Source organism: Salvelinus sp. IW2-2015, linkage group LG4q.2, assembly GCF_002910315.2.
Source record: "Salvelinus sp. IW2-2015 linkage group LG4q.2, ASM291031v2, whole genome shotgun sequence".
Taxonomy (NCBI): domain Eukaryota; kingdom Metazoa; phylum Chordata; class Actinopteri; order Salmoniformes; family Salmonidae; genus Salvelinus; species Salvelinus sp. IW2-2015.
Genome location: NC_036843.1, coordinates 12,207,328 through 12,232,344, shown reverse-complemented (window position 1 = coordinate 12,232,344; position 25,017 = coordinate 12,207,328). Strand labels below are relative to the sequence as shown.

At 41.7% G+C, this 25,017-nt stretch overlaps 1 protein-coding gene across 4 annotated transcripts in view; it reads right to left on the bottom strand.

The window, feature by feature from the left end:
• LOC111963327 (lateral signaling target protein 2 homolog) overlaps window positions 1-25,017 on the bottom strand; it is a 68,377-nt gene that overhangs the window by 30,004 nt on the left and 13,356 nt on the right. The window contains exon 1 of one of the 4 annotated variants that reach the window (XM_023986683.2): window positions 17,347-17,637. The exons of the other annotated variants lie outside the window; for them this stretch is intronic. The gene's annotated coding sequence lies outside the window, so the exon portion shown is untranslated. Of the gene's footprint in view, window positions 1-17,346; window positions 17,638-25,017 lie in introns of those variants that run through there. 4 annotated transcript variants of the gene reach the window in all.

Below are 25,017 nucleotides of genomic sequence, written 5' to 3'. Positions count from 1 at the left end.
TGACTTAGCTCAAGGCATTCTGCCAGACCCTTAGTCAAACAGCTCTTATTCGCTCCCCCTTCATAGTAGAAGCCTGAAACAAGGTTCTAAAGACTGTTGACATCTAGTGGAAGCCGTAGGAAGTGCAATATGACCCCATTTACACTGTATATTCGAAAGGCAATGACTTGAAAAACTACAAACCTCAGATTTCCCACTTCCTGGTTGGTTTTTCTCAGGTTTTCGCCTTGCCATATGAGTTCTGTTATACTCACAGACATCATTCAAACAGTTTTAGAAACTTCAGAGTGTTTTCTAACCAAATCTACTAATAATATGCATATATTAGCTTCTGGCTCTGAGTAGCAGGCAGTTTACTCTGGGCACGCTTTTCATCCGAACGTGAAAATACTGCCCCTATCCCAAACAGGTTAAATCAACTAACATAGCCAGCATGACAGCTTATGGCCTCGACAAAATAAAAGGGAACCTGTTCCACAAGCCTACATAGAAAACAATTAAAAAATAACACACACAAAAAACAAAACAAAACAAAAAAATATATATATATATACACCACACACTACCGTTCAAAAGTTTAGGGTCACTTAGAAATGTCCTTGTTTTTGAAAGAAAAGCAATTTTTGTCTCATTATAATAACATCAAATTGATCAGAAATACAGTGTAGACATTGTTAATGTTGTAAATGACTATTGTAAGCTGTAAACGGCTGATTTTTAATGGAATATCTACATAGGCGTACACAGGCCCATTATCAGCAACCATCACTCCTGTGTTTCAATGGCACGTTGTGTTAGCTAATCCAAGTTTATCATTTTAAAAGGCTAATTGATCATTAGAAAACCCTTTGCAATTATGTTAGCACAGCTGAAAACTGTTCTGCTTAAAGAACAATAAAACTGGTCTTCTTTAGACTAGTTGAGTAGCTCGGGCATCAGCATTTGTGGGTTTATTACAGGCTCAAAATGGCCAGAAACAAATAACTTTCCTCTGAAACTCGGCAGCCTATTATTGTTCTGCGAAATGAAGGCTATTCCATGTGAGAAATTGCGAAGAAACTTTAGATCTCGTACAACGCTGTGTACTACTCCCTTCACAGAACAGCGCAAACTGGCTCTAACCAGAATAGAAAGAGGAGTGGGAGGCCCCGGTGCACAACTGAGCAAGAGGACAAGTACATTAGAGTGTCTAGTTTGAGAAACAGACGCCTCACAAGTACTCAACTGGCAGCTTCATTAAATAGTACTCGCAAAACACCAGTCTCAACGTCAACAGTGAAAAGGCAACTCAGGGATGGTGGCCTTCTAGGCAGAGTTCCTCTGTTCAGTGTCTGTGTTCTTTTGCCTATCTTTTATTTTTATTGGCCCGTCTGAGATATGGCTTTTTCTTTGCAACTCTTTGCAACTCTTTGCAACTCTTTCTTTGCAAGGCCAGCATCCCGGAGTCGCCTCTTCACTGTTGACGTTGAGATTGGTGTTAAACAAATCAAAATATATTTTACATTTCAGATTCTTCAAAGTAGCCACCCTTCGCCTTGATGACAGCTTCGCACACTCTTGGCATGTATTTCATGTATTTCAGATCCTTTGTTACTAGACTCGAAATTGAGCTCAGGTGCATTCTGTTTCCATTGATCATCCTTGAGATGTTTCTACAACGTGATTCCACCTGTGGTAAATCCAATTGATTGGACATGATTTGGAAAGGCACACACCTGTCTATATAAGGTCCAACAGTTGACAGTGCATGTCAGAGCAAAAACCAAGCCATGAGGTCGAAGGAATTGTCCGTAGAGCTCCGAGACAGGATTGTGTCGAGGCACAGATCTGGGGAAGGGTACGAAAACTATTCTGCAGCATTGAAGGTCCCCAAGAACACAGTGGCCTCCATCATTCTTAAATTGAAGTTTGGAACCACCAAAACTCTTCCTAGAGCTTGCCGCCTGGCCAAACTGAGCAGTCGGGGGAGAAGGACCTTGGTCAGGGAGGTGACCAAGAACCTGATGATCACTCTGACAGAGCTCTAGAGTTTCTCTGTGGAGATGTAAGAACCTTCCAGAAGGACAACCATCTCTGCAGCACTCCACCAATCAGGCCTTTATGGTATAGTGGCCAGACAGAAGCAACTCCTCAGTAAAAGGCACATGACAGCCCGCTTGGTGTTTGCCAAAAGGCACCTGAAGACTCTCAGATCATGAGAAACAAGATTCTCTGGTCTGATGAAACCAAGATTGAACTCTTTGGCCTGAATGCCAAGCGTCACGTATGGAGGAAACCTGGCGCCATCCCTATGTTGAAGCATGGTGGTGGCAGCAGCAGGGACTGGGAGCAGGAACTGGGAGACTAGTCAGGATCAAGGCAAAGATGAACGGAGCAAAGTACAGAGAAATCCTTGATGAAAACCTGCTCCAGAGCACTCAGGACCTCAGACTGGGGCGAAGGTCACCTTCTAACAGGACAACGACCCTAAGCACATAGCAAAGACAACGCAGGAGTGGCATCGGGACAAGTCTCTGAATGTCCTTGAGTGGCCCAGCCAGAACCCGGACTTGAACCCGATCGAACATCTCTGGAGAGACCTGAAAATAGCTGTGCCGCAACACTCCCCATCTAACCTGACAGAGCTTGAGAGGATCTGCAGAGAATGGGAGAAACTCCACAAATACAGGTGTGTCAAGCTTGTAGCGCCATACCCACGAAGATTCGGTCTGAATACTTATGTGAGTGATATAAGTTAAAAATAAAATAATTTGCAAACATTTCTAAACCTGTTTTTGCTTTGTCATTATGGGGTATTGTGTGTAGATTAATGAGGAAAAAACAGAAGGCTGTAACCTAACAAAATGTGGGAAAAGTCAAGGGGTCTGAATACTTTCCGAAGGCACTGCATATATGTATATATACATATACACACACACTCCGGACTCTGACATTGCTCGTCCTAATATTTCATTATTTTACTTTTTAGATTTGTGTGTATTGTTAGCTATTACTGCACTGATGGGGCTAGGAACACAAGCATTTCGCTACACCCACAATAACATCTGCTAAATGTGTATTCGACCAATAAAATTTGATTTGATTTTAAATAAAGCACTTCATCTCCTCTACTCTACTCTATATCCCAGTTACAATGATAGATCTGTTGGTTTCCACTTAATTGACGACAGCCAAACATAATACCATAAAAACAGGATTACGGACGAGTGAACATGTATGAGCACAAAGACGGTGAAATGGATGAAAACAGGCTGGGTTCTAAGAGGGTAGGATGTTAACAGATGGTTAATATTGTCTGTTCTCTCCCCAGAAGAGCAGGCGTAATTAGAGAGCTTGGCCCTGGTAAAGGATTTGTGTCATTCTCTCACACTGTGTGCAGTTTTGTGGGGAAGAGCACAGCACAGCAGATCATTCCACTGCTGAGCAGAGCACATGCACAGCCACGCCACTCCGAGAGAGGTGTGCTGAAGCATAGGGACAAAGAGGGGGAAGCAGGTGGGGAACATTAAAATGTTAACGGTAAGGAAAACATAAAAGGATTGATGCGGCATCACCAGCAGACCAAAATAAATAGTACTGTAGCTCCTCCTCGCTAAGGGAACCTGACAACACAGACAAAGGAATACTGTTGATATTTTTCCAAATGTTCCTTATAGAAGAAATCACCCACATACAGTATGATGTTTTCTGGAGCCTCATAAGCTGTTTTCCCTAGTCAATCTGATCCCTAATAGCGTGAGGCTCTCCTTGTGGGCTGTCTGGGACCAGGCTGAATATGATGTACTGTTCCTTTACCTCGCTCCAAAAGGTGGCATTGAGGTACTGACAAAACACACACACACGCACATGTACCCATGCACACACGTAAGCACCCACGCACTCATTATACAGTACAGATCATGTCATTGTAAAATGGTAAGCAGGAAACTGAGCTCTGCAATGGAAGGCAAATAAATGTTTCACACTTATCGAGTGTTCTTTCTCAACAAGGTCAAGAACATCTTCTAGCTCTTTATATAAATAACAGATGAGAATAGAGGCTGCAGCGCCCAGCTGCTAAGATGGGGAGAAAGGCAGTGAGAGAACAAGGATAGATTAGAAAGATTCACAAAGTACAAGAAATAGCTAGTCCTACTAATGGGAAAGGATCAATGGCCTGCCTCTCGACACAATACGTTAGGGTTGGGAGTTATCCAGATTTCCATACTGTCCCATCCCGGGATACACGGTATTACTGGTGGTGCACACAAGGGGTGCTATTTGTTATTTTTCAAACGTAAAAAAAAGGCCCAAAAACGTCACTTATGAGAATGCTAACAAAATGCTAACAAGTACTAAGAAATTCTCATAGTAGATGTAAACGAGTGCATGCGAACATTTACTACTAACTCAGAGGGGTTGGGCAGACAACCCAGCTCATAAAGCATCTCAAAACACAGTTTGCAGCATGCACAAAATAAATATTAAGCAGCAGGGATCTTAATCCAGGAGGGGATTGTCTCTGCTGCTGTTACCAAGAAGCTTGATCTTGTAAGCTAACGTCAGCCACTTAGCTAACATTAGCAAGTTAGCAAAACCCAGCTGGAGATAATTTATTCGGCACATCTTCGATAGTTCACTTAATAGTTATAAGATATAGCTGGCAAACAGAAGTGAATTTCATACAAGTGTAACTTGATCACCTCACTTAAGATGCGCTGCAGGAGTGACACTTTACAAAACTCCCATTTTGCTCATTGTGTTTTTTGTAAACAAACACGTGACTGGCTCAAACCACTGTTTTGGGAAACTAGTACCACAGTTGGGACAATGAGACAGTTATTTCACTGGATGTATAAATGTGAAGTAGAGGTCGACCGATTAATCGGAAATGCCGATTAATTAGGGCCCATTTCAAGTTTTCATAACAATCGGAAATCGGTATTTTTGGACACCAATTTGGCCGATTATTTTATATATTTTTTTACACCTTTATTTAACTAGGCAAGTCAGTTAAGAACACATTCTTATTTTCAATGACGGCCTAGGAACAGTGGGTTAACTGCCTTGTTCAGGGGCAAAACGACAGATTTTTAACTTGTCAGCTCGGGGATTCAATCTCGCAACCTTACAGTTAACTAGTCCAACGCTCTAACGACCTGCCTTACATTGCACTCCACGAGGAGCCCGCCTGTTACACGAATGCAGTAAGAAGCCAAGGTAAGTTGCTAGCTAGCATTAAACTTATCTTATAAAAAACAATCAATCAATCAATCATAAGTTAACTACACATGGTTGATGATATTACTAGTTTATCTAGCGTGTCCTGCGTTGAATATAATCGATGCGGTGCGCATTCGCGAAAAAGGACTGTCGTTGCTCCAACGTGTACCTAACCATAAACATCAATGCCTTTCTTAAAATCAATACACAAGTATATATTTTTAAACCTGTATATTTAGTTAATATTGCCTGCTAACATGAATTTATTTTAACTAGGGTAATTGTGTCACTTCTCTTGCAACAGAGTCAGGTTATATGCAGCAGTTTGGGCCGCCTAGCTCGTTGCGAACTGTGTGAAGACTATTTCTTCCTAACAAAGACAGCCAACTTCGCCAAACGGGGGATGATTTAACAAAAGCGCATTTGCGAAAAAAGCACAATCGTTGCACGACTGTACCTAACCATAAACATCAATGCCTTTCTTAAAATCAATACACAGAAGTATATATTTTTAAACCTGCATATTTAGCTAAAAGAAATCTAGGTTAGCAGGCAATATTAACCAGGTGAAATTGTGTCACTTCTCTTGCGTTCATTGCACGCAGAGTCAGGGTATATGCAACAGTTTCGGCCGCCTGGCTCGTTGCGAACTAATTTGCCAGAATTTTACGTAATTATGACATAACATTAAAGGTTGTGCAATGTAACAGTAATATTTAGACTTATGGATGCCACCCGTTAGATAAAATACGGAACGGTTCCGTATTTCACTGAAAGAATAAACGTTTTGTTTTCTAAATGATAGTTTCCGGATTCWACCATATTAATGACCAAAGGCTCGTATTTCTGTGTGTTATTATGTTATAATTAGGTCTATGATTTGATATTTGATAGAGCAGTCTGACTGAGCGATGGWAGGCAGCAGCASGCTCGTAMGCATTCATTCAAACAGYACTTTCGTGSGTTTTGCCAGCAGCTCTTCGCAATGCTTCAAGCATTGAGCTGTTTATGACTTCAAGCCTATCAACTCCCGAGATTAGGCTGGTGTAACCGATGTGAAATGGCTAGCTAGTTAGCGGGGTGCGCGCTAATAGCGTTTCAATCGGTGACGTCACTCGTTCTGAGACTTGGAGTAGTTGTTCCCCTTGCTCTGCAAGGGCCGCGGCTTTTGTGGAGCGATGGGTAACGATGCTTCGAGGGTGGCTGTTGTCGATGTGTTCCTGGTTTGAGCCCAGGTAGGGGCGAGAAGAGGGACAGAAGCTATACTGTTACACTGGCAAATACTAAAGTGCCTATAAGAACATCCAATAGTCAAAGGTATATGAAATACAAATGGTATAGAGAGAAATAGTCCTATAATTCCTATAATAACTACAACCTAAAACTTCTTACCTGGGAATATTGAAAACTCTTGTTAAAAGGAACCACCAGCTTTCATATGTTCTCATGTTCTGAGCAAGGAACTTAAACGTTAGCTTTTTTACATAGCACATACACTTTTACTTTCTTCTCCAACACTTTGTTTTTGCATTATTTAAACCAAATTGAACATGTTTCATTATTTATTTGAGGCTAAATTGATTTTATTGATATATTATATTAAGTTAAAATAAGTGTTCATTCAGTATTGTTGTAATTGTCATTATTACAAATGTAAAAAAAAAAGTTTTTCAATTTTTTTTAATCGGCCGATTAATCGGTATCGGCTTTTTTTGGTCCTCCAATAATCGGTATCGGCGTTGAAAAATCATAATCGTCGACCTCTAATGTGAAGCATCCGGTTGGCGTTTCCACTCACTACCAAATATGGTAGTGAGAGGAAGCTCACTGGCGGGCTGTGGGAGAAGCCCCAAAAATTTCACTTACCAGAATGATAACAAAATGCTAACAAGTACTAAGGAAGGAAGGAATAAGGAATCCTTATAGAGAATGCTAACTAAATGCTAATGAGCGCATTGCGAACATTTTGTCCTGTTTCTGACCTAAACAATACAAGTACACAAGTAACAAAAAATGCTACTCACATTTTGCTGCAAGCACAAAACTAATATTAAACAGCAAGGCTCTTGATCCAGAAGGCGATTCTGTTACCAAGCGAATGCTTGATTTTGGAAGAAGCTAACCACTTAACTAGATAGCTAACTAGCTACTAAATTAGCAGACCAAATGCACAACTGCAAAGCATTTAGCTCCTTTTAGACAGTTAACTTAATAGTTGTAAGATATCTAGCTGGCAAACATTTAGTTATGAATTCCATACTGTAATTAGATCACCTGGCGCATGCTACCATGTTGTGTTGCTACCATGTTGTTGTCATGTTGTGTTGCTACCATGCTGTGTTGTTGTCTTGGGTCTCTCTATATGTAGTGTTGTGTTGTCTCTCTTGTCGTGATTTGTGTTTTGTCCTATATTTATGTAATTTTTTTATTTAATTAAATGTTTTAAATCCCAGCCCCCGTCCCCCTAGGAGGTATTTTGCCTTTTGGTAGGCCGTCATTGTAAATAAGAATTTGTTCTTAAATGACTTGCCTAGTTAAATAAAAGTTAAATAAAATAAATAAAATACTGCACAACAGTGAGTGACTCAAGGCTCCGTTCTCTCGTCGTTTTGTGCTTGTAAACAAACACCACGTGACTGGGGACTACCGTAAGCTACATAATGTGGTAGGAGATAAAGAACATTGCGTTCTTCATTTCACCTAACGTATTGCACAAGTTGACTGTAGGTATTTACTTAAAAAGTAGCCTGAAATATTCAAATGTATTAAACTTAAATAGAATATTTTTTCTTGAGCTGATGGTCGGAACATAATTACAAATAATTTGTAGATTGCAAATTGGCCGCGAGAAGCCCAAACAGATATAATGTTTGACTAAAACATAATCATTTCAAACCTTGCTTACATTTGTATATGACCACGTCTCTCTATTATGTGTGAAAAAAAATTGAATAATTTCTTACATTAAAATAGCTTGGAGCTGTCACATCTGCTCCTGCTCCTCCCCTCTGGCGTACGATGTCGCCAGAATACTAACCACCGGTCCTGGGATTCATCATTACATACACCTGGCACTCATCATTACGCGCACCTGTGAATCATTATGATTCACACCTGGACTCCATTACCTTCATCATTTCCTCCCCTTTATATGTCACTCTCCCCTTTTCACTCACCAGTTGGTATTGTTCTTGTTTATCAGCGTACTGCCTTATGTTAGTGTTGTGTTCTTGATTTTGTTGTTTTATTAAAACGTTTCACCTGCACCTGCTTCCGACTCACCGTCCCATCATTACAGGAGCTGATTTCCTGGGGGGAGATCAAATAAAACCACCCGTGGGCCGCCAGTTGGGGAACCCTGGTATATACGGTATACCGCCCAAGCGTACAATACATCGCAACAGGCCAAAAATCACTGAACTAACATGACATCCAATATACACATTACTGAAGGGGAGAGGAATGGCTGTACTTTGATAGACATTGGTATTACAATTCTTGATATAGAAAGAGAGGAACTGGCAGATTGTGAGAGTGCTCCAGACAGAGGTTGATAGAGAGGAGAAAAGGCAGAGGCTGATAGAGAGGAGAAAAGGCAGAGGCTGATAGTGTGTGTTTGTGTATGGTCCTAAACAAAAAGCATTAGAGCAGATAGACAAACAGCTGAGGAAACAGAGGGCCTATATGGTTTTCTAAGAAATAAGTAGCTCTCAGAGAGGAGACAGTGAAAGCATAAACACACAATTAGTCTTCACACCACTGACCATCCCATCTTCAGTGTGGGTCAGTGAGCACAGATAAGAGAACACAGGTTAATAAGTGCCTGCTGCTGTAAACCACCACCGCTGAGCCAGGAGGGTAGCTGAGAAGATGGTGCATCATGGGTGACAAATTCAAAGACAGAAACAACAGAAGGTTTGTGCTCAAACAACTGGGGTGCGTTCAGTTCGATTAAACGTTTCCTACATTGTGTGACGGTTTGTACTGAACGGCACGTTTCCCCAAAATGTTAATGAACAGACTTTGTACTCCCTGACAAAGTCCATGCAGTTGAAATGCATCAGAGTTTTCCATCTTTGTTTCCCTTGAACATGCCATACAAAAAGGCATTTTAATTAATTATATGAAGAGTGCCTTGGTCCGCGTTTCTTTTTGATGACCAATTTACCCCTTTTACCAAAGAGCACCTTCTGTCTACAAAAACCTACTATTGCGTACCATTGCAGCGCTTCCCTTCCTGCTTTTTTCTACAAGACTTTGAGGAACGTTTGGAGGGTATGGGCGGGGTGTGGCTTGAAGCAATGAGTGACGTTTTTAAAAAAGGGCAGCGGTGCACAACCCAACCCCTCCCAGTTTTTCAACTGGTCATTCAGGACAGCACCGTTTCCGTTTAATTAAACTTTGCACAGTGTACACCTTTTTATCTGCACTGAATGCAGCCCTGGAGTAGAATTCAAAGACAGAGGCAGATTCCCTTTAGCCTTTCCTCTGTCATATTCTGTTGTCATGCAAACACATATGGCATGACAACAAACATCATAGGAGTTGGCTGAAGCTTTAAACAGATCTAGATATCGCCTACCGGGCTACATTCATTTGCATGTTAGTCAAATGATTGTCTGCAGGATGACATGTAGGCCATACAAGTGGCTGGATAGGAAGCCGTACCAGGCCAGGGGTTGACCTTTAGGGCCACAACACAGCCCATAGAGAGAGGGATGGCATTCCTCTGGGAGTTACGGTAGGACACAGGCGAGGTCCACAAGACTCAGAGGAAGACAAAAAGCCATTGAGATAGCAGTAGCTCTATGGCCTCCTCCTGCGGCATTCCACACTCAAGAGGGAACATTCCAACAGCGGTTGCGTCATGGGCCGAAGTCTATAGAGGGTGATATGCTGGACATTTTGACCCATCTTTCTTATGAGGGTAGAAACTAGAAGGGTATTTCTCATCCAACCTCCCTGATCAGTCATACGGAAACAGTCACTTACCACATGAAGGGATTTGGTATGATACTTAGGCCTACAGTGACATGAAATACAGTTACACATTACAGTGCCTGAAAATTCTACAAGTGAGTCTAAAACTTCTCCCTAGCATAAAGCCTGTCAACATTCTTTTCCACTTCATCTCATCGGAATGACAGGTATGTCTTAAGTGTCCCTGTCAATTCTGGCACCTGCATGACAACTAATCTGTTAGTAAAACATATGTCAATGTGACAACGCAACATGTCACAATTTTCAGCTCAGCCAAACCTATAGTCCAGTTGGTGAATAAATAGGGCACGTATGAAATGTTAGGTCATTCCAGTGATAAAATGAGAGCAACCCTTTCTTCCCATAGTCCAGGATAACAGATGATTTATGATTAGTCACAGTGACAGATTTGAAACCTTGTTATAACTGAGTGACAACTAAATGCAAAACAAAAGTAAGGATGTCAAAAGAGATAAGACAAACTGTCAGTGGTAAAAGAATGACTAAACTGTAGCTATGATTCAGTGAAACAAAATGTAGTGGATAACAATAGTTGGTGTGATTGAAGGGAGCAGGACTAGTCAGAACACCAATTTCCCAACAACTTGACAGGCTACAATCCATTTTCTATAACAGTGTCTGTAACCAATCAACTTTAAACCACATTTTCTTGTTGTGATTAAAATCAGTCTCTTAAGGAGAGGTTGCGAGGGTTTGGCAATCTACTGTAAAAACTGCAACTCATGTCCCCTTGCTTGAGGACAACCAACCACTACCTTGATTGAGAAAATGATTCAGCAGATTCAGTGACCGACCATCCCCTGTGGCAGGACAAGGGCCTGTAATTACTACTGCTGTCAGATGTCCTTGATCCTCTCTTTCATATGACTCAAACCTGTTCATTCTCTGTGGTCAAAAACCTGTCATTACAGATGATTAACCACTCATAACCTAACCATGGATGGATTAGTGATACATATTCAAGGCTATTCTCTACACCTGCACCAATATTAGGCTTAGGCTACACTTAAAACAGACTTGGTGACTGTTTCCAATTGGGTGGTTTAGCTTTGATGATATCAGTGTAATTGAACAAAGTGGGATGTTGTCATTCGAGGTGCGTTGTCTCGCATGCCTGCATAATCTTGTTAAACCTCTGTGTTGTCTCAAGCAGCAGTCTCCTCCAGTGTCCCTGTGGTGGTGCCGACTCCGGACTTCATTTCCATTTAAATGGTGGGGGTGGCTAATACTGCTCCATGAACCTACATCATCATCAGTACCTGCACATCATAGATAGACTCTATGTCAGGGCGTTCATAACAAGCCTTCCTCTGCCCTTCATTTTCCAGAATCACTCACCTGCCTCCTGGCTGCCTGCCAAACATAGGCTACCTCACTCACACACAGCACAAGCAACTGTTGTGGAGGAGAACCTGTCTCACTCACACTGTCCGCAACAGCCCATTCTGTATCTGCCAGCTACTGGCAAATGAGCAGAGCAGCTGTACACAGCGAAGGTCCTAGTCAGGCCCATTGGTCAGCATTAAACCTCTCTGCTACCCTGCAAAGACAACTTTTAGGTCCTTGGTCAATTATGTCTCGACTTTGAAGACTATCATAGTCATGATCAGCTTCCCATTTGGATCTGGTTGAGGCTGTCATCATCTGATTGTGTGGGTCTTAACGGCCACTGTCATCATCTGATTGTGTGGGTCTTAACGGCCACTGTCATCATCTGATTGTGTGGGTCGTCGTAACGGGCCGACTTGTCATCAATCTGTGTGTGGTTAACGGCCACGTCATCATCTGATTTGTGGGTCTTAACGGCCACTGTCATCATCTGATTGTGTGGGTCTTAATGGCCACTGTCATCATCTGATTGTGTGGGTCTTAACGGCCACTTCTCATCTGATTGTGTGGGTCTTAATGGCCACTGTCATCATCTGATTGTGTGGGTCTTAACGGCACTGTCATCATCTGATTGTGTGGGTCTAAGGCCACTGTCATCATCTGATTGTGTGGTTCTTTAAACGGCCACTGTCTCATTGATTGTGTGGGTCTAACGGCCACTGTCATCATCTGATTTGTGGGTCTTAACGGCCACTGTCATCATCTGATTGTTGTGGGTCTTAATGGGCACTGTCATCATCTGATTGTGTGGGTCTTAACGGCCACTGTCATCATCTGATTGTGTGGGTCTTAATAGGCCACTGTCATCATCTGATTGTGTGGTCTTAACGGCCACTGTCATCATCTGATTGGTGTGGTCTTAAATGGCCACTGTCATCATCTGATTGTGTGGGTCTAAACGGCCACTGTCATCATCTGATTGTGTGGGTCTTAACGCCACTGTCATCATCTGATTGTGTGGGTCTTAACGGCCACTGTCATCATCTGATTGTGTGGGTCTTAAGGCCACTGTCATCATCTGATTTGTGTGGTCTTAACGGCCACTGTCTCATCTGGATTGTGTGGGTCTTAACGGCCACTGTCATCATCTGGATTTGATGTGGTCAACGGCCACTGTCATCATCTGATTGTGTGGGTCTTAACGGCCACTGTCATCATCTGATTGTGTGGGTCTTAACGGCCACTGTCATCATCTGATGTTTGATCTGAGAGATGGAGCTGATGGAGTATGGAACACGTGCCTGGCACAAGAGTTGGCAGGGCAGGATGGAGCAGCCGCAGCACAGAGGGGGGGCTAAGAGGATTAGTGCTGCTGCAAGCGGGTCCCCAGACCCTTGGATGGCAGCGTTGCATGTGGGGACCCTCCCACCCCACACACTTCCTTAGGACCCGTGACCACCAGGATGTTTTTATGCAAGCACTAATCCCGTTATACAATCCAGTACAGGCTGACTGCTGTGGTGGCTACAGATGGAGGGGGGATTTCAAATTCCCAAAACAACAGCATAAATTAGGCCGATGGGGTGACAGGGAGGCGGAAGTGAAAGGCCAGGAGAGACAGAATGTAGTTTCTTCTTAGATACATCATGGCATTGTGTTTGTCTTCATTCTGTAACAAGCTATTATATCAAAAAAAGATATGTAATAAATCAGGACAAAATAGAAAATACTTCTAGTCAATTTACTTCGACAGAGAGCTGAAATAAATAATGTACTATTCTAATGAGTCAGCTCCTTGGGCTCTGGTCAGACCTCCATAAAATAAACTCTGAACTATTACCCTTTCTACTGTTGTGGAACATAACTCAACTCAGTAAGCCTTAGCTCAGTCTGTCCACACAGAAACAGCCCATTGTCATGGATGGACAAAGAGTTTGACCATAGAGTTTGACCATATAGGCTCGAGAAAAGAGACATTATGACAGTCGTGGATGAAGACTGACTGCAGGGACCGCACACACAAATACATCTTGCAGGTTTTCTTCATCCACATACACACTGTCCAGTTTCCATGGAGGAGATCTTGGTCCTTTCTGCCATGGTGCCCGCCATCTGCAGAGAAGATATTTATACACAAACCACATGCCATACTCAACTGTGGGCACATTTACAGAGTGGAAAATCACCCAATTGACGTCTCCATCCAATGGTGAACTAGTTGAAGATTCTGAGCACGTGTTCCATCTTTAAATTTAGGCTATATCAACTTGCAAAACATGAATTACCAAAAGCCACGACTCAACATATTTTTTTACAGCAAATCTCAACAAATAATATGAAACAAATATTTATCTTTGCTGCAAATTTCAATCACAATGAACAGTAGGACTAGACTAATGTTTGTACAGCATTGGCTGTTCAATCTGCCCTTCTCAGAGACTTTGTTCTCAAAAACTCCCATGGTGTGAGACTGAATAGTCAGGAGAAACAAAAAGGAAGAAATACCAGTGTGTGAAAGCTGTGAGAGGCGCATCCTTTTATTTTATCTCCTGCCAACCGTAACCAATGCCAAGAAAGAACAAATCCCCAAAATATAGGCCTACTGTTCTCCCTCCCTGGCTCACTCCCTCCCTTTTTTCCCGCTGGAGAGATGGTGGCGAGAGAAGGAGTGTTATTGTGCATTTCATTGCCTGCTGCTGCAAACAGACTCATACACTCAATGCAAAGGACACCTCAAGTGCATGGTACTGCGTCTATAAAGTGGAATCAAAGAACCTGTCCCAATCTAATCGAGGGACCACAGATTGTTATCAACATGTCGTAATGTCAAAAGAAATCCATGAAACTCTCATTATCTGCCCTCACTAGAGGCGTCTCCCCGGTGGCGTTCAATCCCAACCTCTCCACAGCTCCTTGCATTCAATCATTTCCCCCCACACCTAGGACACAGCAGACGGTATACCAATCCTGCAATTAATTTCAAAAAGGCCTTCAATCGGCTGGCCTGTCTAGATGTGCACCATGGGTCAGCTCTCTAAATCCAGGCAGCTGACACCAAATCAATTATGTCACGGCTGTTAGGTAAGCAGAATGGAGACATCCATACTGCCCTACCAAGCAAAAAGGCAGTAACTGTTCATAGCGTGGAACTGAGAAAAAATGCTTTTATTTACCTTGGTTTCACAGTAACTTTATGCAGTTACTGCTAACATGACCCCCATTTTCTCCAAAACACAATAGAGGCAGGATACTTGTCCACATGATTAAGCATGTATTTAATGTAGCAAAAATTACATTAAATCCTTTTCGACCAAATGAGCAGTTACTGCCTTTTTGCTTGGTAGGGCAGCATAAAGAGCTGGAGAAACCAGCCTAAATATTCAGGCATGTTGGCCGCGGCTCAGCAATTTGCTGCTCCCTCTCACTCCCTCTTGGTGCCAATTGTACAGAACCCACTCTGGACCAGACAAGCCGCTAATTACTTTGGTTTCTTTAGCTTTTTCTGTATTTTACAGCAATATTTCCGTGACAGCTAAGGGATGCTGAATAACGAAAAGGACATGACTTTGGTTAGGTTCTTAAGAATTTAGGCAAAATTAGGCTATATGGAGTAGTATTCGTCTTTCAAAACAGACAAGACTTACATTTCAAACACACAGTGAACAAATCAAACAACAATAATAACTATTATTTTAAGAGATATTCAGTAAATAATGTAATCCAAAGCGTCTGTGGCACCTCCTTCCCATAAGCACTCGTGTTTGTTACACCTTCATGAGAAGGTGCAAGTTGCCCACTACACAGCCTAACCACCAGATAGTGGTGATGGGGTAAAATATCAATACAGGTACATATCATAATATTATTTTGGATGATATTATATCGATATTTTGACTCCAAGTATTGATTCGTAAAAATCTCTCACTCTCCAGTCAAAAGTCTGGATACACCTACTCTTTCAAAGGGGTTTCTTTATTTTTAACTATTTTCTACATTGTAGAATAATAGTGAAGACATCAAAACTATGAAATAACATATATATGGAAAAATGTAGTAACCAAAAAAGTTATCAACAAATCAAAATACATTTTATATTTGAGATTCTTCAAAGTAGCCACCCTTTGCCTTGATGACAGCTTTGCACACTCTTGGCATTCTCTCAACCAGCTTCATGAGAAAGGCCCCTGGAATGCATTTCTATTAACAGGTGAGCCTTGTTAATTTGTGGAATTTATTTCCTTAATGTGTTTGAACCGATCAGTTGTGTTGTGACAAGGCAGGGTTGGTATACAGAAGAGAGCCCTATTTGGTAAAAACCAAGTCCTTATTACGGCAAGAACAGCTCAAATAAGCAAAGAGAAACTGCAGTCCATCATTACTTTAAGACATAAAGGTCAGTCTATGCGGAAAATGTCAAGAACTTTGAAAGTTTCTTCAAGTGCAGTTGCAAAAACCATCAAGCGCTATGATGAAACTGGCTCTCATGAGGACCGCCACAGGAAAGGAAGACCCAGAGTTACCTCTGCTGCAGAGGATAAGTTCATTAGAGTTAACTGCACCTCAGATTGCAGCCCAAATAAATGCATCACAGAGTTCAAGTAACAGACATCTCAACATCAACTGTTCAGAGGAGACTACGTGAATCAGGCCTTCATGGTTGAATTGCTGAAAAGAAACCACTACTAAAGGGACACCAATAAGAAGAAGAGACTTGCAATAGACATTAGACCGGCGGAAATCTGTCTTCACAGTCCAAATTTGAGATTTTTGGTTCCACCCGCCGTGTCTTTGTGAGATGCAGAGTAGGTGAACGGATGATCTCTGCATGTGTGGTTTCCACCGTGAAGCATGGAGGAGGAGGTGTAATGGTGCTTTGCTGGTGACACTATCTGTGATTTATTTAGAATTCAAGGCGCAATTAACCAGCATGGCGACTACAGAATTCTGCAGCGATACGCCATCCCATCTGGTTTGTGCTTAGTGAGACTATCTTTTGTTTTTCAACAGGACAATGACCCAAAATACACCTCCAGGCCGTGTAAGGGCTATTTGACCAAGAAGGAGAGTGATTGAGTGCTGCATCAGATCACCCGACCACAACCCAATTGAGATGGTTTGGGATGAGTTGGACCACAGAGTAAGGGAAAAGCAGTCAACAAGTGCTCAGCGTATGTGGGAACTCCTTCAAGACTGTTGGAAAAGCATTCCTCATGAAGCTGGTTGAGAGAATGCCAAGAGTGTGCAAAGCTGTCATCAAGGCAAAGAGTGGCTACTTTGAAGAATCTAAAATATATTTAGATTTGTTTAACACTTTTTTGGTTACTACATGATTCCATATGTGTTATGTCATAGTTTTGATGTCTTCACTACTATTCTACAATGTAGAAAATAGTAAAAATAAAGAAAGACCTTTGAATGAGTAGGTGTGTCCAAACCTTTGACTGGAACTGTACGTAATGTCACGATTCCAAAGCTATACGATATTACAGATAACAAGTTAATTATCTCACATCTCGGAAAATATTTGTAATGATGTACTTATTGTTTACGAAATTCGTGCTAATGTTGGGTATTTGAGGTATCGCCCAATAGACTCCATTCACTCCTTGAAGGAGAGCACTCCTTGTCCCAGAATCGCGGGTGTGTCACCGCCTTAACAATCCGTTCGTGGAGAGCTCCCTTCGGAAGGGAGAAGAAGAGAAACTACCTCTTGGGAATGGCCACCATGGATCCGAAGGGAGCGCTCCACGAACGAATCGTTAAGGTGGTGACACACCCGTGATTTATGTTATACTGTAGTTTAAAGATACTCACCTTGTGTTCCTTGTTCTTGTAAAGAATAAGATTTGTGTTTTCCTTAGAAGATCATCCTTGATTGTGTTGGAGTGTTTGAGAAGAAAAAAAATACCTCAATAGAGAACTTTGTTCAATTAAGAAAACCTGCTCCTGACTTGTTTATTCCACCTTTCCGCTTTAGATCAACCTCAAAGTACTTGGTCCACTCACAATGGTGAGATTGTAGACTCCGAAATTGATAGTGAAGTTTGTTTAGGCGATTTTACAGCTAACTAGCTACTTTACTTGCTGATATTGTCTTTGGTGTTATTGTGTGTAGCTACGTTTGCTAGCTAGCTACCTAGCTAGCCAGCCAGCCTGCCCATAATGGGAACATTGCATTGTGGATTTTGTAGTTGACTTGAGCTGCAACAGATTTCCACAATTATTTTCCATGTTGCTACCAACCCTATTATAACACCAAAATGAAACATTTGTTCACAAAAAATATTGTGTCATTTAACACTGTAAATTAAAGGAATGAGTGGTTTTGGGAGGATTTTTCCTTTAAGCTGCAATCCATGACATTTCTGTCTCAAATGCAGTATATATTATCCTGTAACTGTGTGAATGGATGGGGGAGGGATGTGTTTTTTAAATAAATGCAGGTACTAATATGCTTGGCTAGAGGGTAGAGTGGCAACTGGCAAGCGAGGATTGAAAAGCATCCCAGCTCTGTTCCCATCTGCTCGGACTATACAGGCAGATGGAGGCGAGCTGAGCGTGCCCGGCTGGCTCATCGCTGGTTTTGGGTCTGTCACACTGACAAATGAGGTGGTGTGTGGCTGAAGGTCAATGAATGCCTGATAGAATAACGCTAGGAAAGGGGAGGCAAATGTGCAGGTTTAGCCTGCTGACATCTCTCTTCCTCTTTCTTATGAATGAGGAGGTGAGAGACCATGTTGGCTCAGTGGAAATCTTCCACTGCCATAAGACTGCTAAATAGTTAACCAAATAGCTACCCAGACTATGTGCATTGACCCTTTTTGCTCTAACTTTTTGACTCATCATATACTCTGTTATTGTTTATTATCTATCCTGTTGTCTAGTCATTTCATCCCTACTTATATGTACTCAATTACCTCGTACCCCTGCACATCGACATGGTACTGGTACCTTGTGTTTATAGCCAAGTTATAGTTACTAATTGTGGATTTATTCCTCGTGTTATATTCCTTTTGACCTCGTCTTTTTTTCCTCTGCATGTTTGAGAAGGGCCCGTAAGTAAGCATTTCACCCGTTGTTTTATGAAGCATGTGACAAATCAAATTTGATTTGACCTTAGCCAGGTCTCGTCTTTGTCCCTGTCTGCTGCCATGTGCAGTCAACCACGTCTCCATGAACACTGACCCCATCGTCTACCTTCCGCTCACTTTATTCTTACTTTTGTCACGTTCCTGACCTGATTTCCTTTATTTTGTCTTTGTTTAGTATGGTCAGGGCGTGAGTTGGGGTGGGCATTCTATGTTATGTGTTTCTATGTTGGGTTCATGGTTAATTAGCTTGATATGGTTCTCAATCAGGGGCAGGTGTTTTACGTTTCCTCTGATTGAGAACCATATTTAGGTAGGCTATTCACACTGTTTGTGGGTGATTGTTGCTGTGTCTGTGTATGTCGCACCACACGGTACTGTTTCGTTTCGTTCTTTCATTCCTTTTCGTGTGTTCCTTCCTGTTCGTGCGTTCATGTTATATGTTCTCTAGTTCAGGTTTGTTCACATCGTTTATTGTTTTGTAGTTATCAAGTGTTCTTCGTGTTCGTCGTCTTGATTTAATAAATTCATAATGTATTCAACCAACGCTGCATATTGGTCCGATCCTTCTCGCCTCTCCTCGTCAGATGAGGAGGACGACTTAGACGAGCGTTACAACTTTCCGTATTTCATTTTTGGTATTGAGGATAAAACAGCCATCTATTATTAGTTCATGATTCAATGCATTTCTCCCATAAGTGGATAATAGTAGAGCACTTGAAGCAGTACCTGTACAGCAAGCAAACATCTGCCAAATAATGTAAAACAGAACAGGCCCAGTTTCTAAACAACCTTTTACAGAAAGAGACGATTCAGACCAAACCAGCAAGACCAGTTTAACAGAGCAAGAAGGAATGACAGCCATCTCATCTTACAACATTGTAATGTGGGTAAATCATCTAATCCTATGTTTGCCCTATAGCCAGAGCCTTTCCTCCAACAGTCCAAGGGTACAGTGTTCTGGGGGGGACAGCAGTGGGTCTTATTTTCAGGTAGTTTACACTTTCATACCAGAGTACTTTAAAGCACTGAAAGGCGATTGTTTTGCAGGAGAGAGAAATAAAAACAACTCCCTATGTGACTTATCTAGGAAGTAGCGCAACTCTGAAAATATCAATAGCCTTAGCTTTTCTATCTCCAGGAGAACATAGCTCAAAAATAAACAACTTAAAGTTGATTTGTAAATGACAAAGCTATGTGGTGTTGAACAACACTGTCAGAGCGGAATGCTACAGACTTAGTGGCCGGTAAAAGTAATATCACAACATTCTTTCCCTCTGCATACTCAGAAAAGGCAATGCAGAATACTCCTCCTGGCAAAAGTACTGAGAAGCAATTATGTTAGCTGTCAATGACTGTGTTTATGTTATTCTGGTTGCAAAAATACTTTCCCTAACATCTTGACAAAATCACTGAATTGGAGGACAATCAAGAGGGAGTTAACAGTCTAACAGTGTTCTCTGAGCTGCAGGAGCATAATAGGACATTAATAAATGTCCCCATCTATTATGTGGAGATAGTTGCTGAAGGCTCAAATTCAAATTTACTCTGTAGGAAAGAGAGGAACAACCTCGCAACATAACCCATGCGGCAAGGACTGTTCTCTTTCAGTCGACTCAGTTTGACATCTCACTATGGGACACGCCCTCTTTTGCGGGTCATTGGTTGAAGCCTTACTCAATCACGCCTAACGGGCCAATCAGAGCTTTGTGGGTGTACGCCCTGTGTGTCTATATAATACCCTGCACTGCTCTGGTTTCCTCATTCCTTGCCTCTTCACAAGTCTATTTGGTCACTATCTGGTTAGTAGCCAGTTAAGAGGCTTTCTTCAGAAAACTCGCTCTCAACTTAACTGTTCCTTTCAGTGTGGGTTACCACCCTACCACGGAGCTTTGTGTGGCTTATTTTCTATTTCAGGAATTCTGTTAACTTCAGCTTCACTTCAACGAGTGAAGTTACCTCAGCAGAGCTTGTTGTCGTCGGCTAGCTACGTACACCTGTTGCCTGGCCTACACACAATTGCTCTCTCCGTCGGTTCCCACCGTTCGGAGTTAGCTAGCTGAACTTGAGTGTCTTGGCTAGTTAGTGGGCTAACCGCAACACTGATGTTTTAGCGAGCAACCTCTGGGCTAAACACTCTTTCAGTTTGTTTGGCTAGCACGAACGGTGCGGTTTCTTCAGTGTGTTACCCCACCATTGAAGCACCATCTCTTTTACATTCCCCTGTGAAAGATAACCCTGCAGTTCCTTCTACCTCAAGTTACTTGGTTTACACACCGAGTTGGGACTTGGTATCTCACGTGATGGCTCGGCTAGCTGGCTATCATCACTCCGGTGAAGATGGCCAGCTAATTAGCTAGCATTACTTTTGGCTCTACTTTCATTACACTGAAAGTATAAAGACTGTATTTATTTCCCAACACCCTGGTAAATAAAGCTTTCGGTTTCTGCTTACCTGGCTTAAGCTCACGTTACCCCGTGTCTCTCCCAACTTTGCGTCGTAGTAGCAGTGCATGGAGTGGCTAGCTAGCCTCCCGGTAATTCCATTTGCTTTCGTCCATCCGGTCGAAACGAGATGTCGACAGGCTTACTGGCCAAGTTGTCAGAGAAGAGGGAGAAAAAGCAGCACAAGCCTAGCAAAGCTTGCCCTGGCAATTGCAGGCATTACATGTCCGGGACTAATTCCCATCCGCTCTGTACTACTTGCCTCGGCGTTGAACACGCTATGCAGGCTCTTGTCGACCCCGCTAGTTGTGTGCATTGCGCTCAGCTGGGCTCTGGTGTCCTTAGACGTAGAGCGAAGTACATGGGAAGGTATTGGCCAGGCCCCGTCCTTGCTCGAGGATGACTCCATTGACCACGAAGTACCAGAGGGAGAAGCTACTCAGGCATCCCCTCAGTCTGCGCTTCGGGCTGATTCGGAGAACCCCCAACTTTCAAAGGGGGCAGACCTTAATTCCAACAAATCCGGAATTGAGGACTAGGGCAGTGGCAGTCACAAAATTTCGTCAGTTGGTGATTGTCAAGCAAATAACTTGGTCTCACGGTAATTGACCGTTAATTAACATGAACACATTTAGCAGCTCATGGCTTGCAGAAATAGCCTACAAGCTACTGATGCTGACCTTTGGAACATCTACATTTTAAAAAGTCTAATAAATCCATGTAATATAGCCTACACCTTCACAACAAATCCATTATTTATTTTAAACTGGTCTAAAGAAGCATGATATGAAGAAAATGTAGTCTATTTCAGAAGAAAAGAATAGCATACTTTGAGTTGTCCTTATGTTAGGTCCTGATGTGGCTATGCCAAATGGCTGTGGGCTACACTAGTTAATTTAGCAGACAAGATTTGCTTATAATTCCGTGGCATTATTTTATATTATTTTATAGTATGAAGAATACAATTGAACATTGCTGAATAAAATATAAATATTTTCTCAATGATTTGAGAGAGTGCAGCTATTCTGTGTTGAGTGGTTAACAAAGAAATAGGTACTCCTATATGCTTAATTTAGAGTTGTTAATGTAACTTGAGTTCTAAAAACGCTAGGCTATATGTTTGGATTTTTAATACATTGTAAGGCTGCACGATGAGACTAATGATGATTTGAAAAAAGTCGCTTGAAAGGCATGAGCTCTGCTTTGTTTTTTGCGCAGGCTGTACACACTACATCAGTCACACATTCACAACTTGACAAGCACTTGATAATGCCTATAATTTCACTCCCTCATCCCCTTTGTGGCCGTAATGCACCCTAAAAAAAAGACATGCCTTTTGCGGCCCAGGGTGCTGCGTTGTGCCCTTCTCCCTGAGTGTGCTGCGCAATCCGAAGCATCTCTCACTCACACGGCTCGCCGTCACGGGTCTTTCTCACAGGCTACAAGTTAAGACAGACACAATGGGGATGCAACTGTGCTCATCCTTCCGAGGTGTATATTGAAGATATTGGATGAACTGTCCACATTTACTTTTCGTCAGCCAACAAGATGAGTAGGCCTAATGAACAGCAAAAGCACTAGCCTATGTCAATCTACTATCCCCCATAGTACAAAAGTCAACATATTTTATTCTGTGCGAGAAATAAATATTCCAAACAGTCTGGGACAGTTGTGGGATGCGATAGATCCCAAATGAATACAACCAACCACTAGCAGCAAAAAACCTTTTTTACAAAATGTGGCTGACGCAACAGATCAGAATGTTTAGCTTAATATGTTGATAAACTATTAGACTATTTCTTCACATTACAAGTGCAGCAATGCGCACATGGTAGTAGGCTATAAGTGTGAATGTTCCATTAGCGGAAAACACCATTATCAAAAGTGACCACAAATGGGATTATGCATGTATTGCTTTTATTATAACGGTGCATTTTTATGATGAAAATGATCTTCCCCAAATGTGAAACTCACGAGCTGCTTATATATGCCAGTTAGACTCCACACTAGAGGTCGACCGATTATGATTTTTCAACACCGATACCGATTATTTGAGGACCAAAAAAGCCGATACCGATTAAATTGGCCGATTTTTTTATTTATTTATTTGTAATAATGACAATTACAACAACACTGAATGAACACTTATTTTAACATAATATAATATATCAATAAAATAAATTTAGCCTCAAATAAATAATGAAACATGTTCAATTTGGTTTAAATAATGCAAAAACAAAGTGTTGGAGAAGAAAGTAAAAGTGCAATATGTGCTATGTAAGAAAGCTAACGTTTGAGTTCCTTGCTCAGAACATGAGAACATATGAAAGCTGGTGGTTCCTTTTAACATGAGTCTTCAATATTCCCAGGTAAGAAGTTTTAGGTTGTAGTTATTATAGGAATTACAGGACTATTTCCCTCTAGACAATTTGTATTTCATTAACCTTTGACTATTGGATGTTCTTATAGGCACTTTAGTATTGCCAGTGTAACAGTATAGCTTCCGTCGCTCTCCTCGCTCCTCCCTGGGCTCGAACCAGGAACACAACGACAACAGCCACCCTCGAAGCAGCGTTACCAATGCAGAGCAAGGGAAACAACCACAGGCTCAGAGCGAGTGATGTTTGAAACGCTATTAGCGCGCGCTAACTAGCCAGCCATTTCACTTCGGTTACACCAGCCTCATCTTGGGAGTTGATAGGCTTGAAGTCATAAACAGCGCAATGCTTGACGCACAACGAAGAGCTGCTGGCAAAACGCACGAAAGTGCTGTTTGAATGAATGTTTACGCGCCTGCTTCTGCCTACCACCGCTCAGTCAGATACTTAGATACTTAGATACTTGTATGCTTGTATGCTCAGTCAGATTATATGCAACGCAGGACACGCTAGATAATATCTAGTAATATCATCAACCATGTGTAGTTAACTAGTGATTATGATTGATTGATTGTTTTTATAAGATAAGTTTAATGCTAGCTAGCAACTTACCTTGGCTTACTGCATTCGCGTAACAGGCAGTCTCCTTGTGGAGTGCAACGAGAGAGAGGTAGGTCGTTATTGCGTTGGACTAGTTAACTGTGAGGTCCACCGTTCCTAGGCCGTCATTGAAAATAAGAATGTGTTCTTAACTGACTTGCCTAGTTAAATACATTTTAAATAAAGGTGTAAAAAATAAATAAAATAAAAATACAGATTTCCGATTGTTATGAAAACTTGAAATCGGCCCTAATTAATCGGCCATTCCGATTAATCGGTCGACCTCTACTCCACACCCCTTGTAAAGCGGATAAATGTGCTTAATTTTAAGAAGTTATTTGGCCATTTTAGTTGTGATACAAACCTTATTAAAACATACAGGCCTATGGGCTAGGCTACATGAGGTGATTCGAACAAGTTGCAAAAAAAGGCATTGTTTCTTATGCTGGGTATCATTCACAAGTGATAGTCACAAGATTAGCCTATTCCTGATTTAATCTTGTCTTTACATATACTAAATAATATATGTGACATTTGTTGTGATTTAGAAATGGACCATTATCATGCATCTATATCTAAACAGGGGCAGCGGGAAAAAAATGCATGTCATCTTTGAACTTAAATAGCAAATGGAGGACAATGGTTTATTTTCATGCCAGCCAGGTAGGCTATACTTCGGTTGTAAATATAAGCAATGTGCTTAATATTAGGAAAGCAGATAAATAAATATAGTAGGCCTAGCCTATAGAAAGTTCATGGGATCCTCCTCTTTTTATAGCGGCCATTAGTATGCAATTTCTCCCGCAACTGCATAGCCTATAGCAATGTTGTGCAACATGAGCTCATGAAGTGTTTGATTAGATTTTCTAATACATTTGCATTGAATACATTTGCATCAGAGTGAATAGAGGGACAATAGAGTGCTGAGTACCAGGCAGTTAAGCAAGTTTGGTAGGCTACTAATAACCAGCAGC